Source organism: Engystomops pustulosus, chromosome 9 (assembly GCF_040894005.1).
Source record: "Engystomops pustulosus chromosome 9, aEngPut4.maternal, whole genome shotgun sequence".
Taxonomy (NCBI): Eukaryota; Metazoa; Chordata; class Amphibia; order Anura; family Leptodactylidae; genus Engystomops; species Engystomops pustulosus.
In genome coordinates, this window is record NC_092419.1 from 66,756,184 (window position 1) to 66,774,257 (window position 18,074).

The 18,074-nt window shown below is 45.6% G+C and overlaps 14 pseudogenes; all 14 read right to left on the reverse strand.

Moving 5' to 3' along the window:
- Positions 1 to 5,824: 5,824 nt before the first annotated feature.
- Positions 5,825 to 5,942, reverse strand: LOC140098510 (5S ribosomal RNA; annotated as a pseudogene).
- A 3,853-nt stretch (positions 5,943 to 9,795) lies between these two features.
- On the reverse strand, positions 9,796 to 9,913 carry LOC140098359 (5S ribosomal RNA; annotated as a pseudogene).
- A 5,535-nt stretch (positions 9,914 to 15,448) lies between these two features.
- LOC140091948 (5S ribosomal RNA) lies at positions 15,449 to 15,567 on the reverse strand (annotated as a pseudogene).
- A 72-nt stretch (positions 15,568 to 15,639) lies between these two features.
- On the reverse strand, positions 15,640 to 15,758 carry LOC140080308 (5S ribosomal RNA; annotated as a pseudogene).
- A 70-nt stretch (positions 15,759 to 15,828) lies between these two features.
- On the reverse strand, positions 15,829 to 15,947 carry LOC140099535 (5S ribosomal RNA; annotated as a pseudogene).
- Positions 15,948 to 16,017: 70 nt separating this feature from the next.
- Positions 16,018 to 16,136, reverse strand: LOC140085650 (5S ribosomal RNA; annotated as a pseudogene).
- Positions 16,137 to 16,584: 448 nt separating this feature from the next.
- On the reverse strand, positions 16,585 to 16,703 carry LOC140080309 (5S ribosomal RNA; annotated as a pseudogene).
- A 70-nt stretch (positions 16,704 to 16,773) lies between these two features.
- On the reverse strand, positions 16,774 to 16,892 carry LOC140085651 (5S ribosomal RNA; annotated as a pseudogene).
- Positions 16,893 to 16,962: 70 nt separating this feature from the next.
- LOC140083863 (5S ribosomal RNA) lies at positions 16,963 to 17,081 on the reverse strand (annotated as a pseudogene).
- Positions 17,082 to 17,151: 70 nt separating this feature from the next.
- On the reverse strand, positions 17,152 to 17,270 carry LOC140089531 (5S ribosomal RNA; annotated as a pseudogene).
- Positions 17,271 to 17,340: 70 nt separating this feature from the next.
- Positions 17,341 to 17,459, reverse strand: LOC140080311 (5S ribosomal RNA; annotated as a pseudogene).
- Positions 17,460 to 17,529: 70 nt separating this feature from the next.
- On the reverse strand, positions 17,530 to 17,648 carry LOC140093906 (5S ribosomal RNA; annotated as a pseudogene).
- Positions 17,649 to 17,718: 70 nt separating this feature from the next.
- Positions 17,719 to 17,837, reverse strand: LOC140086443 (5S ribosomal RNA; annotated as a pseudogene).
- Positions 17,838 to 17,907: 70 nt separating this feature from the next.
- Positions 17,908 to 18,026, reverse strand: LOC140092676 (5S ribosomal RNA; annotated as a pseudogene).
- Between the last annotated feature and the right edge of the window lie 48 nt (positions 18,027 to 18,074).

The following is an 18,074-nucleotide window of genomic DNA, read 5'->3' on the forward strand; positions in this document are numbered from 1 at the left end:
CTTGCCAAGCCTTAAGCTGCATTGCTGCTGCGATCTGACGAGAGCAGGCACATTCAGCTTAGAATGGCCGTTGACAGCAGCTGTTCAATTTGAACCTTCTTTTACTATCTCATAGAGAAACTAACACAATTTTCAGGTTCAAAAAGGTCAACGGAACTTGGGATTCCCAGCCAGTCTCCCATGCTGGTACTTACCAAGCCTTAAGCTGCATTGCTGCTGCCATCTGACGAGAGCAGGCACATTCAGCTTAGAATGGCCGTTGACAGCAGCTGTTCAATTTGAACCTTCTTTTACCATCTTTGACAGAGAAACTAACACAATTTTCAGGTTCAAAAAGGTCAACAGAACTTGGGATTCCCAGCCAGTCTCCCATGCTGGTACTTGCCAAGCCTTAAGCTGCATTGCTGCTGCGATCTGACGAGAGCAGGCACATTCAGCTTAGAATGGCCGTTGACAGCAGCTGTTCAATTTGAACCTTCTTTTACTATCTCATAGAGAAACTAACACAATTTTCAGGTTCAAAAAGGTCAACGGAACTTGGGATTCCCAGCCAGTCTCCCATGCTGGTACTTACCAAGCCTTAAGCTGCATTGCTGCTGCCATCTGACGAGAGCAGGCACATTCAGCTTAGAATGGCCGTTGACAGCAGCTGTTCAATTTGAACCTTCTTTTACCATCTTTGACAGAGAAACTAACAATTTTCAGGTTCAAAAAGGTCAACAGAACTTGGGATTCCCAGCCAGTCTCCCATACTGGTACTTGCCAAGCCTTAAGCTGCATTGCTGCTGCGATCTGACGAGAGCAGGCACATTCAGCTTAGAATGGCCGTTGACAGCAGCTGTTCAGTTTGAACCTTCTTTTACTATCTCATAGAGAAACTAACACAATTTTCAGGTTCAAAAAGGTCAACGGAACTTGGAATTCGCAGCCAGTCTCCCATGCTGGTACTTGCCAAGCCTTAAGCCGCATCGCTGCTGTGATCCGACAAGAGCACGCACATTCAGCTTAGAATGGCCGTTGACAGCAGCTGTTCAATTTGAACCTTCTTTTACTATCTCATAGAGAAACTAACACAATTTTCAGGTTCAAAAAGGTCAACGGAACTTGGAATTCGCAGCCAGTCTCCCATGCTGGTACTTGCCAAGCCTTAAGCCGCATCGCTGCTGTGATCCGACAAGAGCACGCACATTCAGCTTAGAATGGCCGTTGACAGCAGCTGTTCAATTTGAACCTTCTTTTACTATCTCATAGAGAAACTAACACAATTTTCAGGTTCAAAAAGCTCAACAGAACTTGGGATTCCCAGCCAGTCTCCCATGCTGGTACTTGCCAAGCCTTAAGCTGCATTGCTGCTGCCATCTGACGAGAGCAGGCACATTCAGCTTAGAATGGCCGTTGACAGCAGCTGTTCAGTTTGAACCTTCTTTTACTATCTCATAGAGAAACTAACACAATTTTCAGGTTCAAAAAGGTAAACGGAACTTGGAATTCGCAGCCAGTCTCCCATGCTGGTACTTGCCAAGCCTTAAGCCGCATCGCTGCTGTGCTCCGACAAGAGCACGCACATTCAGCTTAGAATGGCCGTTGACAGCAGCTGTTCAATTTGAACCTTCTTTTACTATCTCATAGAGAAACTAACACAATTTTCAGGTTCAAAAAGGTCAACGGAACTTGGGATTCCCAGCCAGTCTCCCATGCTGGTACTTGCCAAGCCTTAAGCTGCATTGCTGCTGTGATCTGACGAGAGCAGGCACATTCAGCTTAGAATGGCCGTTGACAGCAGCTGTTCAGTTTGAACCTTCTTTTACTATCTCATAGAGAAACTAACACAATTTTCAGGTTCAAAAAGGTCAACGGAACTTGGTATTCCCAGCCAGTCTCCCATGCTGGTACTTGCCAAGCCTTAAGCTGCATTGCTGCTGCGATCTGACGAGAGCAGGCACATTCAGCTTAGAATGGCCGTTGACAGCAGCTGTTCAATTTGAACCTTCTTTTACTATCTCATAGAGAAACTAACACAATTTTCAGGTTCAAAAAGGTCAACAGAACTTGGGATTCCCAGCCAGTCTCCCATGCTGGTACTTACCAAGCCTTAAGCTGCATTGCTGCTGCCATCTGACGAGAGCAGGCACATTCAGCTTAGAATGGCCGTTGACAGCAGCTGTTCAATTTGAACCTTCTTTTACTATCTCATAGAGAAACTAACACAATTTTCAGGTTCAAAAAGGTCAACAGAACTTGGGATTCCCAGCCAGTCTCCCATGCTGGTACTTGCCAAGCCTTAAGCTGCATTGCTGCTGCGATCTGACGAGAGCAGGCACATTCAGCTTAGAATGGCCGTTGACAGCAGCTGTTCAATTTGAACCTTCTTTTACTATCTCATAGAGAAACTAACACAATTTTCAGGTTCAAAAAGGTCAACGGAACTTGGGATTCCCAGCCAGTCTCCCATGCTGGTACTTACCAAGCCTTAAGCTGCATTGCTGCTGCCATCTGACGAGAGCAGGCACATTCAGCTTAGAATGGCCGTTGACAGCAGCTGTTCAATTTGAACCTTCTTTTACCATCTTTGACAGAGAAACTAACACAATTTTCAGGTTCAAAAAGGTCAACAGAACTTGGGATTCGCAGCCAGTCTCCCATGCTGGTACTTGCCAAGCCTTAAGCCGCATCGCTGCTGTGATCCGACAAGAGCACGCACATTCAGCTTAGAATGGCCGTTGACACCAGCTGTTCAATTTGAACCTTCTTTTACTATCTCATAGAGAAACTAACACAATTTTCAGGTTCAAAAAGGTCAACGGAACTTGGAATTCGCAGCCAGTCTCCCATGCTGGTACTTGCCAAGCCTTAAGCCGCATCGCTGCTGTGCTCCGACAAGAGCACGCACATTCAGCTTAGAATGGCCGTTGACAGCAGCTGTTCAATTTGAACCTTCTTTTACTATCTCATAGAGAAACTAACACAATTTTCAGGTTCAAAAAGGTCAACGGAACTTGGGATTCCCAGCCAGTCTCCCATGCTGGTACTTGCCAAGCCTTAAGCTGCATTGCTGCTGTGATCTGACGAGAGCAGGCACATTCAGCTTAGAATGGCCGTTGACAGCAGCTGTTCAGTTTGAACCTTCTTTTACTATCTCATAGAGAAACTAACACAATTTTCAGGTTCAAAAAGGTCAACGGAACTTGGTATTCCCAGCCAGTCTCCCATGCTGGTACTTGCCAAGCCTTAAGCTGCATTGCTGCTGCGATCTGACGAGAGCAGGCACATTCAGCTTAGAATGGCCGTTGACAGCAGCTGTTCAATTTGAACCTTCTTTTACTATCTCATAGAGAAACTAACACAATTTTCAGGTTCAAAAAGGTCAACAGAACTTGGGATTCCCAGCCAGTCTCCCATGCTGGTACTTACCAAGCCTTAAGCTGCATTGCTGCTGCCATCTGACGAGAGCAGGCACATTCAGCTTAGAATGGCCGTTGACAGCAGCTGTTCAATTTGAACCTTCTTTTACTATCTCATAGAGAAACTAACACAATTTTCAGGTTCAAAAAGGTCAACAGAACTTGGGATTCCCAGCCAGTCTCCCATGCTGGTACTTGCCAAGCCTTAAGCTGCATTGCTGCTGCCATCTGACGAGAGCAGGCACATTCAGCTTAGAATGGCCGTTGACAGCAGCTGTTCAATTTGAACCTTCTTTTACCATCTTTGACAGAGAAACTAACACAATTTTCAGGTTCAAAAAGGTCAACAGAACTTGGGATTCGCAGCCAGTCTCCCATGCTGGTACTTGCCAAGCCTTAAGCCGCATCGCTGCTGTGATCCGACAAGAGCACGCACATTCAGCTTAGAATGGCCGTTGACACCAGCTGTTCAATTTGAACCTTCTTTTACTATCTCATAGAGAAACTAACACAATTTTCAGGTTCAAAAAGGTCAACGGAACTTGGAATTCGCAGCCAGTCTCCCATGCTGGTACTTGCCAAGCCTTAAGCCGTATCGCTGCTGTGCTCCGACAAGAGCACGCACATTCAGCTTAGAATGGCCGTTGACAGCAGCTGTTCAATTTGAACCTTCTTTTACTATCTCATAGAGAAACTAACACAATTTTCAGGTTCAAAAAGGTCAACGGAACTTGGGATTCCCAGCCAGTCTCCCATGCTGGTACTTGCCAAGCCTTAAGCTGCATTGCTGCTGTGATCTGACGAGAGCAGGCACATTCAGCTTAGAATGGCCGTTGACAGCAGCTGTTCAGTTTGAACCTTCTTTTACTATCTCATAGAGAAACTAACACAATTTTCAGGTTCAAAAAGGTCAACGGAACTTGGTATTCCCAGCCAGTCTCCCATGCTGGTACTTGCCAAGCCTTAAGCTGCATTGCTGCTGCGATCTGACGAGAGCAGGCACATTCAGCTTAGAATGGCCGTTGACAGCAGCTGTTCAATTTGAACCTTCTTTTACTATCTCATAGAGAAACTAACACAATTTTCAGGTTCAAAAAGGTCAACAGAACTTGGGATTCCCAGCCAGTCTCCCATGCTGGTACTTACCAAGCCTTAAGCTGCATTGCTGCTGCCATCTGACGAGAGCAGGCACATTCAGCTTAGAATGGCCGTTGACAGCAGCTGTTCAATTTGAACCTTCTTTTACTATCTCATAGAGAAACTAACACAATTTTCAGGTTCAAAAAGGTCAACAGAACTTGGGATTCCCAGCCAGTCTCCCATGCTGGTACTTGCCAAGCCTTAAGCTGCATTGCTGCTGCGATCTGACGAGAGCAGGCACATTCAGCTTAGAATGGACGTTGACAGCAGCTATTCAATTTGAACCTTCTTTTACTATCTCATAGAGAAACTAACACAATTTTCAGGTTCAAAAAGGTCAACGGAACTTGGAATTCCCAGCCAGTCTCCCATGCTGGTACTTGCCAAGCCTTAAGCTGCATTGCTGCTGCGATCTGACGAGAGCAGGCACATTCAGCTTAGAATGGCCGTTGACAGCAGCTGTTCAATTTGAACCTTCTTTTACCATCTTTGACAGAGAAACTAACACAATTTTCAGGTTCAAAAAGGTCAACAGAACTTGGGATTCCCAGCCAGTCTCCCATGCTGGTACTTGCCAAGCCTTAAGCTGCATTGCTGCTGCGATCTGACGAGAGCAGGCACATTCAGCTTAGAATGGCCGTTGACAGCAGCTGTTCAATTTGAACCTTCTTTTACTATCTCATAGAGAAACTAACACAATTTTCAGGTTCAAAAAGGTCAACGGAACTTGGGATTCCCAGCCAGTCTCCCATGCTGGTACTTGCCAAGCCTTAAGCTGCATTGCTGCTGCGATCTGACGAGAGCAGGCACATTCAGCTTAGAATGGCCGTTGACAGCAGCTGTTCAATTTGAACCTTCTTTTACCATCTTTGACAGAGAAACTAACAATTTTCAGGTTCAAAAAGGTCAACAGAACTTGGGATTCCCAGCCAGTCTCCCATGCTGGTACTTGCCAAGCCTTAAGCTGCATTGCTGCTGCCATCTGACGAGAGCAGGCACATTCAGCTTAGAATGGCCGTTGACAGCAGCTGTTCAATTTGAACCTTCTTTTACTATCTCATAGAGAAACTAACACAATTTTCAGGTTCAAAAAGGTCAACAGAACTTGGGATTCCCAGCCAGTCTCCCATGCTGGTACTTGCCAAGCCTTAAGCTGCATTGCTGCTGCGATCTGACGAGAGCAGGCACATTCAGCTTAGAATGGACGTTGACAGCAGCTGTTCAATTTGAACCTTCTTTTACTATCTCATAGAGAAACTAACACAATTTTCAGGTTCAAAAAGGTCAACGGAACTTGGAATTCCCAGCCAGTCTCCCATGCTGGTACTTACCAAGCCTTAAGCTGCATTGCTGCTGCGATCTGACGAGAGCAGGCACATTCAGCTTAGAATGGCCGTTGACAGCAGCTGTTCAATTTGAACCTTCTTTTACCATCTTTGACAGAGAAACTAACACAATTTTCAGGTTCAAAAAGGTCAACAGAACTTGGGATTCCCAGCCAGTCTCCCATGCTGGTACTTGCCAAGCCTTAAGCTGCATTGCTGCTGCGATCTGACGAGAGCAGGCACTTTCAGCTTAGAATGGCCGTTGACAGCAGCTGTTCAATTTGAACCTTCTTTTACTATCTCATAGAGAAACTAACACAATTTTCAGGTTCAAAAAGGTCAACGGAACTTGGGATTCCCAGCCAGTCTCCCATGCTGGTACTTGCCAAGCCTTAAGCTGCATTGCTGCTGCGATCTGACGAGAGCAGGCACATTCAGCTTAGAATGGCCGTTGACAGCAGCTGTTCAATTTGAACCTTCTTTTACCATCTTTGACAGAGAAACTAACAATTTTCAGGTTCAAAAAGGTCAACAGAACTTGGGATTCCCAGCCAGTCTCCCATGCTGGTACTTGCCAAGCCTTAAGCTGCATTGATGCTGCGATCTGACGAGAGCAGGCACATTCAGCTTAGAATGGCCGTTGACAGCAGCTGTTCAGTTTGAACCTTCTTTTACTATCTCATAGAGAAACTAACACAATTTTCAGGTTCAAAAAGGTCAACGGAACTTGGAATTCGCAGCCAGTCTCCCATGCTGGTACTTGCCAAGCCTTAGGCCGCATCGCTCCTGTGATCCGACAAGAGCACGCACATTCAGCTTAGAATGGCCGTTGACAGCAGCTGTTCAATTTGAACCTTCTTTTACTATCTCATAGAGAAACTAACACAATTTTCAGGTTCAAAAAGGTCAACGGAACTTGGGATTCCCAGCCAGTCTCCCATGCTGGTACTTGCCAAGCCTTAAGCTGCATTGCTGCTGCGATCTGACGAGAGCAGGCACATTCAGCTTAGAATGGCCGTTGACAGCAGCTGTTCAATTTGAACCTTCTTTTACCATCTTTGACAGAGAAACTAACAATTTTCAGGTTCAAAAAGGTCAACAGAACTTGGGATTCCCAGCCAGTCTCCCATGCTGGTACTTGCCAAGCCTTAAGCTGCATTTATGCTGCGATCTGACGAGAGCAGGCACATTCAGCTTAGAATGGCCGTTGACAGCAGCTGTTCAGTTTGAACCTTCTTTTACTATCTCATAGAGAAACTAACACAATTTTCAGGTTCAAAAAGGTCAACGGAACTTGGAATTCGCAGCCAGTCTCCCATGCTGGTACTTGCCAAGCCTTAAGCCGCATCGCTGCTGTGATCCGACAAGAGCACGCACATTCAGCTTAGAATGGCCGTTGACAGCAGCTGTTCAATTTGAACCTTCTTTTACTATCTCATAGAGAAACTAACACAATTTTCAGGTTCAAAAAGGTCAACGGAACTTGGGATTCCCAGCCAGTCTCCCATGCTGGTACTTGGCAAGCCTTAAGCTGCATTGCTGCTGTGATCTGACGAGAGCAGGCACATTCAGCTTAGAATGGCCGTTGACAGCAGCTGTTCAGTTTGAACCTTCTTTTACTATCTCATAGAGAAACTAACACAATTTTCAGGTTCAAAAAGGTCAACGGAACTTGGTATTCCCAGCCAGTCTCCCATGCTGGTACTTGCCAAGCCTTAAGCTGCATTGCTGCTGCGATCTGACGAGAGCAGGCACATTCAGCTTAGAATGGCCGTTGACAGCAGCTGTTCAATTTGAACCTTCTTTTACCATCTTTGACAGAGAAACTAACAATTTTCAGGTTCAAAAAGGTCAACAGAACTTGGGATTCCCAGCCAGTCTCCCATGCTTGTACTTGCCAAGCCTTAAGCTGCATTGTTGCTGCGATCTGACGAGAGCAGGCACATTCAGCTTAGAATGGCCGTTGACAGCAGCTGTTCAATTTGAACCTTCTTTTACTATCTCATAGAGAAACTAACACAATTTTCAGGTTCAAAAAGGTCAACAGAACTTGGGATTCCCAGCCAGTCTCCCATGCTGGTACTTGCCAAGCCTTAAGCTGTATTGCTGCTGCGATCTGACGAGAGCAGGCACATTCAGCTTAGAATGGCCGTTGACAGCAGCTGTTCAATTTGAACCTTCTTTTACCATCTTTGACAGAGAAACTAACAATTTTCAGGTTCAAAAAGGTCAACAGAACTTGGGATTCCCAGCCAGTCTCCCATGCTGGTACTTGCCAAGCCTTAATCTGCATTGATGCTGCGATCTGACGAGAGCAGGCACATTCAGCTTAGAATGGCCGTTGACAGCAGCTGTTCAGTTTGAACCTTCTTTTACTATCTCATAGAGAAACTAACACAATTTTCAGGTTCAAAAAGGTCAACGGAACTTGGAATTCGCAGCCAGTCTCCCATGCTGGTACTTGCCAAGCCTTAAGCCACATCGCTGCTGTGCTCCGACAAGAGCACGCACATTCAGCTTAGAATGGCCGTTGACAGCAGCTGTTCAATTTGAACCTTCTTTTACTATCTCATAGAGAAACTAACACAATTTTCAGGTTCAAAAAAGTCAACGGAACTTGGGATTCCCAGCCAGTCTCCCATGCTGGTACTTGCCAAGCCTTAAGCTGCATTGTTGCTGCGATCTGACGAGAGCAGGCACATTCAGCTTAGAATGGCCGTTGACAGCAGCTGTTCAATTTGAACCTTCTTTTACTATCTCATAGAGAAACTAACACAATTTTCAGGTTCAAAAAGGTCAACAGAACTTGGGATTCCCAGCCAGTCTCCCATGCTGGTACTTGCCAAGCCTTAAGCTGCATTGCTGCTGCGATCTGACGAGAACAGGCACATTCAGCTTAGAATGGCCGTTGACAGCAGCTGTTCAATTTGAACCTTCTTTTACCATCTTTGACAGAGAAACTAACAATTTTCAGGTTCAAAAAGGTCAACAGAACTTGGGATTCCCAGCCAGTCTCCCATGCTGGTACTTGCCAAGCCTTAAGCTGCATTGCTGCTGCGATCTGACGAGAGCAGGCACATTCAGCTTAGAATGGCCGTTGACAGCAGCTGTTCAGTTTGAACCTTCTTTTACTATCTCATAGAGAAACTAACACAATTTTCAGGTTCAAAAAGGTCAACGGAACTTGGTTTTCCCAGCCAGTCTCCCATGCTGGTACTTGCCAAGCCTTAAGCTGCATTGCTGCTGCGATCTGACGAGAGCAGGCACATTCAGCTTAGAATGGCCGTTGACAGCAGCTGTTCAATTTGAACCTTCTTTTACCATCTTTGACAGAGAAACTAACAATTTTCAGGTTCAAAAAGGTCAACAGAACTTGGGATTCCCAGCCAGTCTCCCATGCATGTACTTGCCAAGCCTTAAGCTGCATTGTTGCTGCGATCTGACGAGAGCAGGCACATTCAGCTTAGAATGGCCGTTGACAGCAGCTGTTCAATTTAAACCTTCTTTTACTATCTCATAGAGAAACTAACACAATTTTCAGGTTCAAAAAGGTCAACAGAACTTGGGATTCCCAGCCAGTCTCCCATGCTGGTACTTGCCAAGCCTTAAGCTGCATTGCTGCTGCGATCTGACGAGAGCAGGCACATTCAGCTTAGAATGGCCGTTGACAGCAGCTGTTCAATTTGAACCTTCTTTTACTATCTCATAGAAAAACTAACACAATTTTCAGGTTCAAAAAGGTCAACAGTACTTGGGATTCCCAGCCAGTCTCCCATGCTGGTACTTGCCAAGCCTTACGCTGCATTGCTGCTGCGATCTGACGAGAGCAGGCACATTCAGCTTAGAATGGCCGATGACAGCAGCTGTTCAATTTGAACCTTCTTTTACTATCTCATAGAGAAACTAACACAATTTTCAGGTTCAAAAAGGTCAACGGAACTTGGGATTCCCAGACAGTCTCCCATGCTGGTACTTGCCAAGCCTTAAGCTGCATTGCTGCTGCGATCTGACGAGAGCAGGCACATTCAGCTTAGAATGGCCGTTGACAGCAGCTGTTCAATTTGAACCTTCTTTTACTATCTCATAGAGAAACTAACACAATTTTCAGGTTCAAAAAGGTCAACAGAACTTGGGATTCCCAGCCAGTCTCCCATGCTGGTACTTGCCAAGCCTTAAGCTGCATTGCTGCTGCGATCTGACTAGAGCAGGCACATTCAGCTTAGAATGGCCGTTGACAGCAGCTGTTCAATTTGAACCTTCTTTTACTATCTCATAGAGAAACTAACACAATTTTCAGGTTCAAAAAGGTCAACGGAACTTGGGATTCCCAGCCAGTCTCCCATGCTGGTACTTGCCAAGCTTTAAGCTGCTGCGATCTGACGAGAGCAGGCACATTCAGCTTAGAATGGCCGTTGACAGCAGCTGTTCAATTTGAACCTTCTTTTACTATCTCATAGAGAAACTAACACAATTTTCAGGTTCAAAAAGGTCAACAGAACTTGGGATTCCCAGCCAGTCTCCCATGCTGGTACTTGCCAAGCCTTAAGCTGCATTGCTGCTGCGATCTGATGAGAGCAGGCACATTCAGCTTAGAATGGCCGTTGACAGCAGCTGTTCAATTTGAACCTTCTTTTACTATCTCATAGAGTAACTAACACAATTTTCAGGTTCAAAAAGGTCAACGGAACTTGGGATTCCCAGCCAGTCGCCCATGCTGGTACTTGCCAAGCCTTAAGCTGCATTGCTGCTGCGATCTGACGAGAGCAGGCACATTCAGCTTAGAATGGCCGTTGACAGCAGCTGTTCAATTTGAACCTTCTTTTACTATCTCATAGAGAAACTAACACAATTTTCAGGTTCAAAAAGGTCAACGGAACTTGGGATTCCCAGCCAGTCTCCCATGCTGGTACTTGCCAAGCCTTAAGCTGCATTGCTGCTGCGATCTGACGAGAGCAGGCACATTCAGCTTAGAATGGCCGTTGACAGCAGCTGTTCAGTTTGAACCTTCTTTTACTATCTCATAGAGAAACTAACACAATTTTCAGGTTCAAAAAGGTCAACGGAACTTGGGATTCGCAGCCAGTCTCCCATGCTGGTACTTGCCAAGCCTTAAGCCGCATCGCTGCTGTGATCCGACAAGAGCACGCACATTCAGCTTAGAATGGCCGTTGACACCAGCTGTTCAATTTGAACCTTCTTTTACTATCTCATAGAGAAACTAACACAATTTTCAGGTTCAAAAAGGTCAACGGAACTTGGGATTCCCAGCCAGTCTCCCATGCTGGTACTTACCAAGCCTTAAGCTGCATTGCTGCTGCCATCTGACGAGAGCAGGCACATTCAGCTTAGAATGGCCGTTGACAGCAGCTGTTCAATTTGAACCTTCTTTTACCATCTTTGACAGAGAAACTAACAATTTTCAGGTTCAAAAAGGTCAACAGAACTTGGGATTCCCAGCCAGTCTCCCATGCTGGTACTTGCCAAGCCTTAAGCTGCATTGCTGCTGCGATCTGACGAGAGCAGGCACATTCAGCTTAGAATGGCCGTTGACAGCAGCTGTTCAGTTTGAACCTTCTTTTACTATCTCATAGAGAAACTAACACAATTTTCAGGTTCAAAAAGGTCAACAGAACTTGGGATTCCCAGCCAGTCTCCCATGCTGGTACTTGCCAAGCCTTAAGCTGTATTGCTGCTGCGATCTGACGAGAGCAGGCACATTCAGCTTAGAATGGCCGTTGACAGCAGCTGTTCAATTTGAACCTTCTTTTACCATCTTTGACAGAGAAACTAACAATTTTCAGGTTCAAAAAGGTCAACAGAACTTGGGATTCCCAGCCAGTCTCCCATGCTGGTACTTGCCAAGCCTTAAGCTGCATTGATGCTGCGATCTGACGAGAGCAGGCACATTCAGCTTAGAATGGCCGTTGACAGCAGCTGTTCAGTTTGAACCTTCTTTTACTATCTCATAGAGAAACTAACACAATTTTCAGGTTCAAAAAGGTCAACGGAACTTGGAATTCGCAGCCAGTCTCCCATGCTGGTACTTGCCAAGCCTTAAGCCACATCGCTGCTGTGCTCCGACAAGAGCACGCACATTCAGCTTAGAATGGCCGTTGACAGCAGCTGTTCAATTTGAACCTTCTTTTACTATCTCATAGAGAAACTAACACAATTTTCAGGTTCAAAAAAGTCAACGGAACTTGGGATTCCCAGCCAGTCTCCCATGCTGGTACTTGCCAAGCCTTAAGCTGCATTGCTGCTGTGATCTGACGAGAGCAGGCACATTCAGCTTAGAATGGCCGTTGACAGCAGCTGTTCAGTTTGAACCTTCTTTTACTATCTCATAGAGAAACTAACACAATTTTCAGGTTCAAAAAGGTCAACGGAACTTGGTATTCCCAGCCAGTCTCCCATGCTGGTACTTGCCAAGCCTTAAGCTGCATTGCTGCTGCGATCTGACGAGAGCAGGCACATTCAGCTTAGAATGGCCGTTGACATCAGCTGTTCAATTTGAACCTTCTTTTACCATCTTTGACAGAGAAACTAACAATTTTCAGGTTCAAAAAGGTCAACAGAACTTGGGATTCCCAGCCAGTCTCCCATGCTTGTACTTGCCAAGCCTTAAGCTGCATTGTTGCTGCGATCTGACGAGAGCAGGCACATTCAGCTTAGAATGGCCGTTGACAGCAGCTGTTCAATTTGAACCTTCTTTTACTATCTCATAGAGAAACTAACACAATTTTCAGGTTCAAAAAGGTCAACAGAACTTGGGATTCCCAGCCAGTCTCCCATGCTGGTACTTGCCAAGCCTTAAGCTGCATTGCTGCTGCGATCTGACGAGAGCAGGCACATTCAGCTTAGAATGGCCGTTGACAGCAGCTGTTCAATTTGAACCTTCTTTTACCATCTTTGACAGAGAAACTAACAATTTTCAGGTTCAAAAAGGTCAACGGAACTTGGGATTCCCAGCCAGTCTCCCATGCTGGTACTTGCCAAGCCTTAAGCTGCATTGATGCTGCGATCTGACGAGAGCAGGCACATTCAGCTTAGAATGGCCGTTAAAAGCAGCTGTTCAGTTTGAACCTTCTTTTACTATCTCATAGAGAAACTAACACAATTTTCAGGTTCAAAAAGGTCAACGGAACTTGGTTTTCCCAGCCAGTCTCCCATGCTGGTACTTGCCAAGCCTTAAGCTGCATTGCTGCTGCGATCTGACGAGAGCAGGCACATTCAGCTTAGAATGGCCGTTGACAGCAGCTGTTCAATTTGAACCTTCTTTTACCATCTTTGACAGAGAAACTAACAATTTTCAGGTTCAAAAAGGTCAACAGAACTTGGGATTCCCAGCCAGTCTCCCATGCATGTACTTGCCAAGCCTTAAGCTGCATTGTTGCTGCGATCTGACGAGAGCAGGCACATTCAGCTTAGAATGGCCGTTGACAGCAGCTGTTCAATTTAAACCTTCTTTTACTATCTCATAGAGAAACTAACACAATTTTCAGGTTCAAAAAGGTCAACAGAACTTGGGATTCCCAGCCAGTCTCCCATGCTGGTACTTGCCAAGCCTTAAGCTGCATTGCTGCTGCGATCTGACGAGAGCAGGCACATTCAGCTTAGAATGGCCGTTGACAGCAGCTGTTCAATTTGAACCTTCTTTTACTATCTCATAGAGAAACTAACACAATTTTCAGGTTCAAAAAGGTCAACGGAACTTGGGATTCCCAGCCAGTCTCCCATGCTGGTACTTGCCAAGCTTTAAGCTGCTGCGATCTGACGAGAGCAGGCACATTCAGCTTAGAATGGCCGTTGACAGCAGCTGTTCAATTTGAACCTTCTTTTACTATCTCATAGAGAAACTAACACAATTTTCAGGTTCAAAAAGGTCAACAGAACTTGGGATTCCCAGCCAGTCTCCCATGCTGGTACTTGCCAAGCCTTAAGCTGCATTGCTGCTGCGATCTGATGAGAGCAGGCACATTCAGCTTAGAATGGCCGTTGACAGCAGCTGTTCAATTTGAACCTTCTTTTACTATCTCATAGAGTAACTAACACAATTTTCAGGTTCAAAAAGGTCAACGGAACTTGGGATTCCCAGCCAGTCGCCCATGCTGGTACTTGCCAAGCCTTAAGCTGCATTGCTGCTGCGATCTGACGAGAGCAGGCACATTCAGCTTAGAATGGCCGTTGACAGCAGCTGTTCAATTTGAACCTTCTTTTACTATCTCATAGAGAAACTAACACAATTTTCAGGTTCAAAAAGGTCAACGGAACTTGGGATTCCCAGCCAGTCTCCCATGCTGGTACTTGCCAAGCCTTAAGCTGCATTGCTGCTGCGATCTGACGAGAGCAGGCACATTCAGCTTAGAATGGCCGTTGACAGCAGCTGTTCAGTTTGAACCTTCTTTTACTATCTCATAGAGAAACTAACACAATTTTCAGGTTCAAAAAGGTCAACGGAACTTGGGATTCGCAGCCAGTCTCCCATGCTGGTACTTGCCAAGCCTTAAGCCGCATCGCTGCTGTGATCCGACAAGAGCACGCACATTCAGCTTAGAATGGCCGTTGACACCAGCTGTTCAATTTGAACCTTCTTTTACTATCTCATAGAGAAACTAACACAATTTTCAGGTTCAAAAAGGTCAACGGAACTTGGGATTCCCAGCCAGTCTCCCATGCTGGTACTTACCAAGCCTTAAGCTGCATTGCTGCTGCCATCTGACGAGAGCAGGCACATTCAGCTTAGAATGGCCGTTGACAGCAGCTGTTCAATTTGAACCTTCTTTTACCATCTTTGACAGAGAAACTAACAATTTTCAGGTTCAAAAAGGTCAACAGAACTTGGGATTCCCAGCCAGTCTCCCATGCTGGTACTTGCCAAGCCTTAAGCTGCATTGCTGCTGCGATCTGACGAGAGCAGGCACATTCAGCTTAGAATGGCCGTTGACAGCAGCTGTTCAGTTTGAACCTTCTTTTACCATCTTTGACAGAGAAACTAACAATTTTCAGGTTCAAAAAGGTCAACAGAACTTGGGATTCCCAGCCAGTCTCCCATGCTGGTACTTGCCAAGCCTTAAGCTGCATTGCTGCTGCGATCTGACGAGAGCAGGCACATTCAGCTTAGAATGGCCGTTGACAGCAGCTGTTCAGTTTGAACCTTCTTTTACTATCTCATAGAGAAACTAACACAATTTTCAGGTTCAAAAAGGTCAACGGAACTTGGAATTCGCAGCCAGTCTCCCATGCTGGTACTTGCCAAGCCTTAAGCCGCATCGCTGCTATGATCCGACAAGAGCACGCACATTCAGCTTAGAATGGCCGTTGACAGCAGTTTTTCAATTTGAACCTTCTTTTACTATCTCATAGAGAAACTAACACAATTTTCAGGTTCAAAAAGGTCAACAGAACTTGAGATTCCCAGCCAGTCTCCCATGCTGGTACTTGCCAAACCTTAAGCTGCATTGCTGCTGCGATCTGACGAGAGCAGGCACATTCAGCTTAGAATGGCCGTTGACAGCAGCTGTTCAATTTGAACCTTCTTTTACTATCTCATAGAGAAACTAACACAATTTTCAGGTTCAAAAAGGTCAACAGAACTTGGGATTCCCAGCCAGTCTCCCATGCTGGTACTTACCAAGCCTTAAGCTGCATTGCTGCTGCCATCTGACGAGAGCAGGCACATTCAGCTTAGAATGGCCGTTGACAGCAGCTGTTCAATTTGAACCTTCTTTTACCATCTTTGACAGAGAAACTAACACAATTTTCAGGTTCAAAAAGGTCAACAGAACTTGGGATTCCCAGCCAGTCTCCCATGCTGGTACTTGCCAAGCCTTAAGCTGCATTGCTGCTGCGATCTGACGAGAGCAGGCACATTCAGCTTAGAATGGCCGTTGACAGCAGCTGTTCAATTTGAACCTTCTTTTACTATCTCATAGAGAAACTAACACAATTTTCAGGTTCAAAAAGGTCAACGGAACTTGGGATTCCCAGCCAGTCTCCCATGCTGGTACTTGCCAAGCCTTAAGCTGCATTGCTGCTGCGATCTGACGAGAGCAGGCACATTCAGCTTAGAATGGCCGTTGACAGCAGCTGTTCAATTTGAACCTTCTTTTACCATCTTTGACAGAGAAACTAACAATTTTCAGGTTCAAAAAGGTCAACAGAACTTGGGATTCCCAGCCAGTCTCCCATGCTGGTACTTGCCAAGCCTTAAGCTGCATTGATGCTGCGATCTGACGAGAGCAGGCACATTCAGCTTAGAATGGCCGTTGACAGCAGCTGTTCAGTTTGAACCTTCATTTACTATCTCATAGAGAAACTAACACAATTTTCAGGTTCAAAAAGGTCAACGGAACTTGGAATTCGCAGCCAGTCTCCCATGCTGGTACTTGCCAAGCCTTAAGCCGCATCGCTGCTGTGATCCGACAAGAGCACGCACATTCAGCTTAGAATGGCCGTTGACAGCAGCTGTTCAATTTGAACCTTCTTTTACTATCTCATAGAGAAACTAACACAATTTTCAGGTTCAAAAAGCTCAACAGAACTTGGGATTCCCAGCCAGTCTCCCATGCTGGTACTTGCCAAGCCTTAAGCTGCATTGCTGCTGCCATCTGACGAGAGCAGGCACATTCAGCTTAGAATGGCCGTTGACAGCATCTGTTCAATTTGAACCTTCTTTTACCATCTTTGACAGAGAAACTAACAATTTTCAGGTTCAAAAAGGTCAACAGAACTTGGGATTCCCAGCCAGTCTCCCATGCTGGTACTTGCCAAGCCTTAAGCTGCATTGCTGCTGCGATCTGACGAGAGCAGGCACATTCAGCTTAGAATGGCCGTTGACAGCAGCTGTTCAATTTGAACCTTCTTTTACCATCTTTGACAGAGAAACTAACAATTTTCAGGTTCAAAAAGGTCAACAGAACTTGGGATTCCCAGCCAGTCTCCCATGCTGGTACTTGCCAAGCCTTAAGCTGCATTGATGCTGCGATCTGACGAGAGCAGGCACATTCAGCTTAGAATGGCCGTTGACAGCAGCTGTTCAGTTTGAACCTTCTTTTACTATCTCATAGAGAAACTAACACAATTTTCAGGTTCAAAAAGGTCAACGGAACTTGGTTTTCCCAGCCAGTCTCCCATGCTGGTACTTGCCAAGCCTTAAGCTGCATTGCTGCTGCGATCTGACGAGAGCAGGCACATTCAGCTTAGAATGGCCGTTGACAGCAGCTGTTCAATTTGAACCTTCTTTTACCATCTTTGACAGAGAAACTAACAATTTTCAGGTTCAAAAAGGTCAACAGAACTTGGGATTCCCAGCCAGTCTCCCATGCATGTACTTGCCAAGCCTTAAGCTGCATTGTTGCTGCGATCTGACGAGAGCAGGCACATTCAGCTTAGAATGGCCGTTGACAGCAGCTGTTCAATTTAAACCTTCTTTTACTATCTCATAGAGAAACTAACACAATTTTCAGGTTCAAAAAGGTCAACAGAACTTGGGATTCCCAGCCAGTCTCCCATGCTGGTACTTGCCAAGCCTTAAGCTGCATTGCTGCTGCGATCTGACGAGAGCAGGCACATTCAGCTTAGAATGGCCGTTGACAGCAGCTGTTCAATTTGAACCTTCTTTTACTATCTCATAGAAAAACTAACACAATTTTCAGGTTCAAAAAGGTCAACAGTACTTGGGATTCCCAGCCAGTCTCCCATGCTGGTACTTGCCAAGCCTTACGCTGCATTGCTGCTGCGATCTGACGAGAGCAGGCACATTCAGCTTAGAATGGCCGATGACAGCAGCTGTTCAATTTGAACCTTCTTTTACTATCTCATAGAGAAACTAACACAATTTTCAGGTTCAAAAAGGTCAACGGAACTTGGGATTCCCAGACAGTCTCCCATGCTGGTACTTGCCAAGCCTTAAGCTGCATTGCTGCTGCGATCTGACGAGAGCAGGCACATTCAGCTTAGAATGGCCGTTGACAGCAGCTGTTCAATTTGAACCTTCTTTTACTATCTCATAGAGAAACTAACACAATTTTCAGGTTCAAAAAGGTCAACAGAACTTGGGATTCCCAGCCAGTCTCCCATGCTGGTACTTGCCAAGCCTTAAGCTGCATTGCTGCTGCGATCTGACTAGAGCAGGCACATTCAGCTTAGAATGGCCGTTGACAGCAGCTGTTCAATTTGAACCTTCTTTTACTATCTCATAGAGAAACTA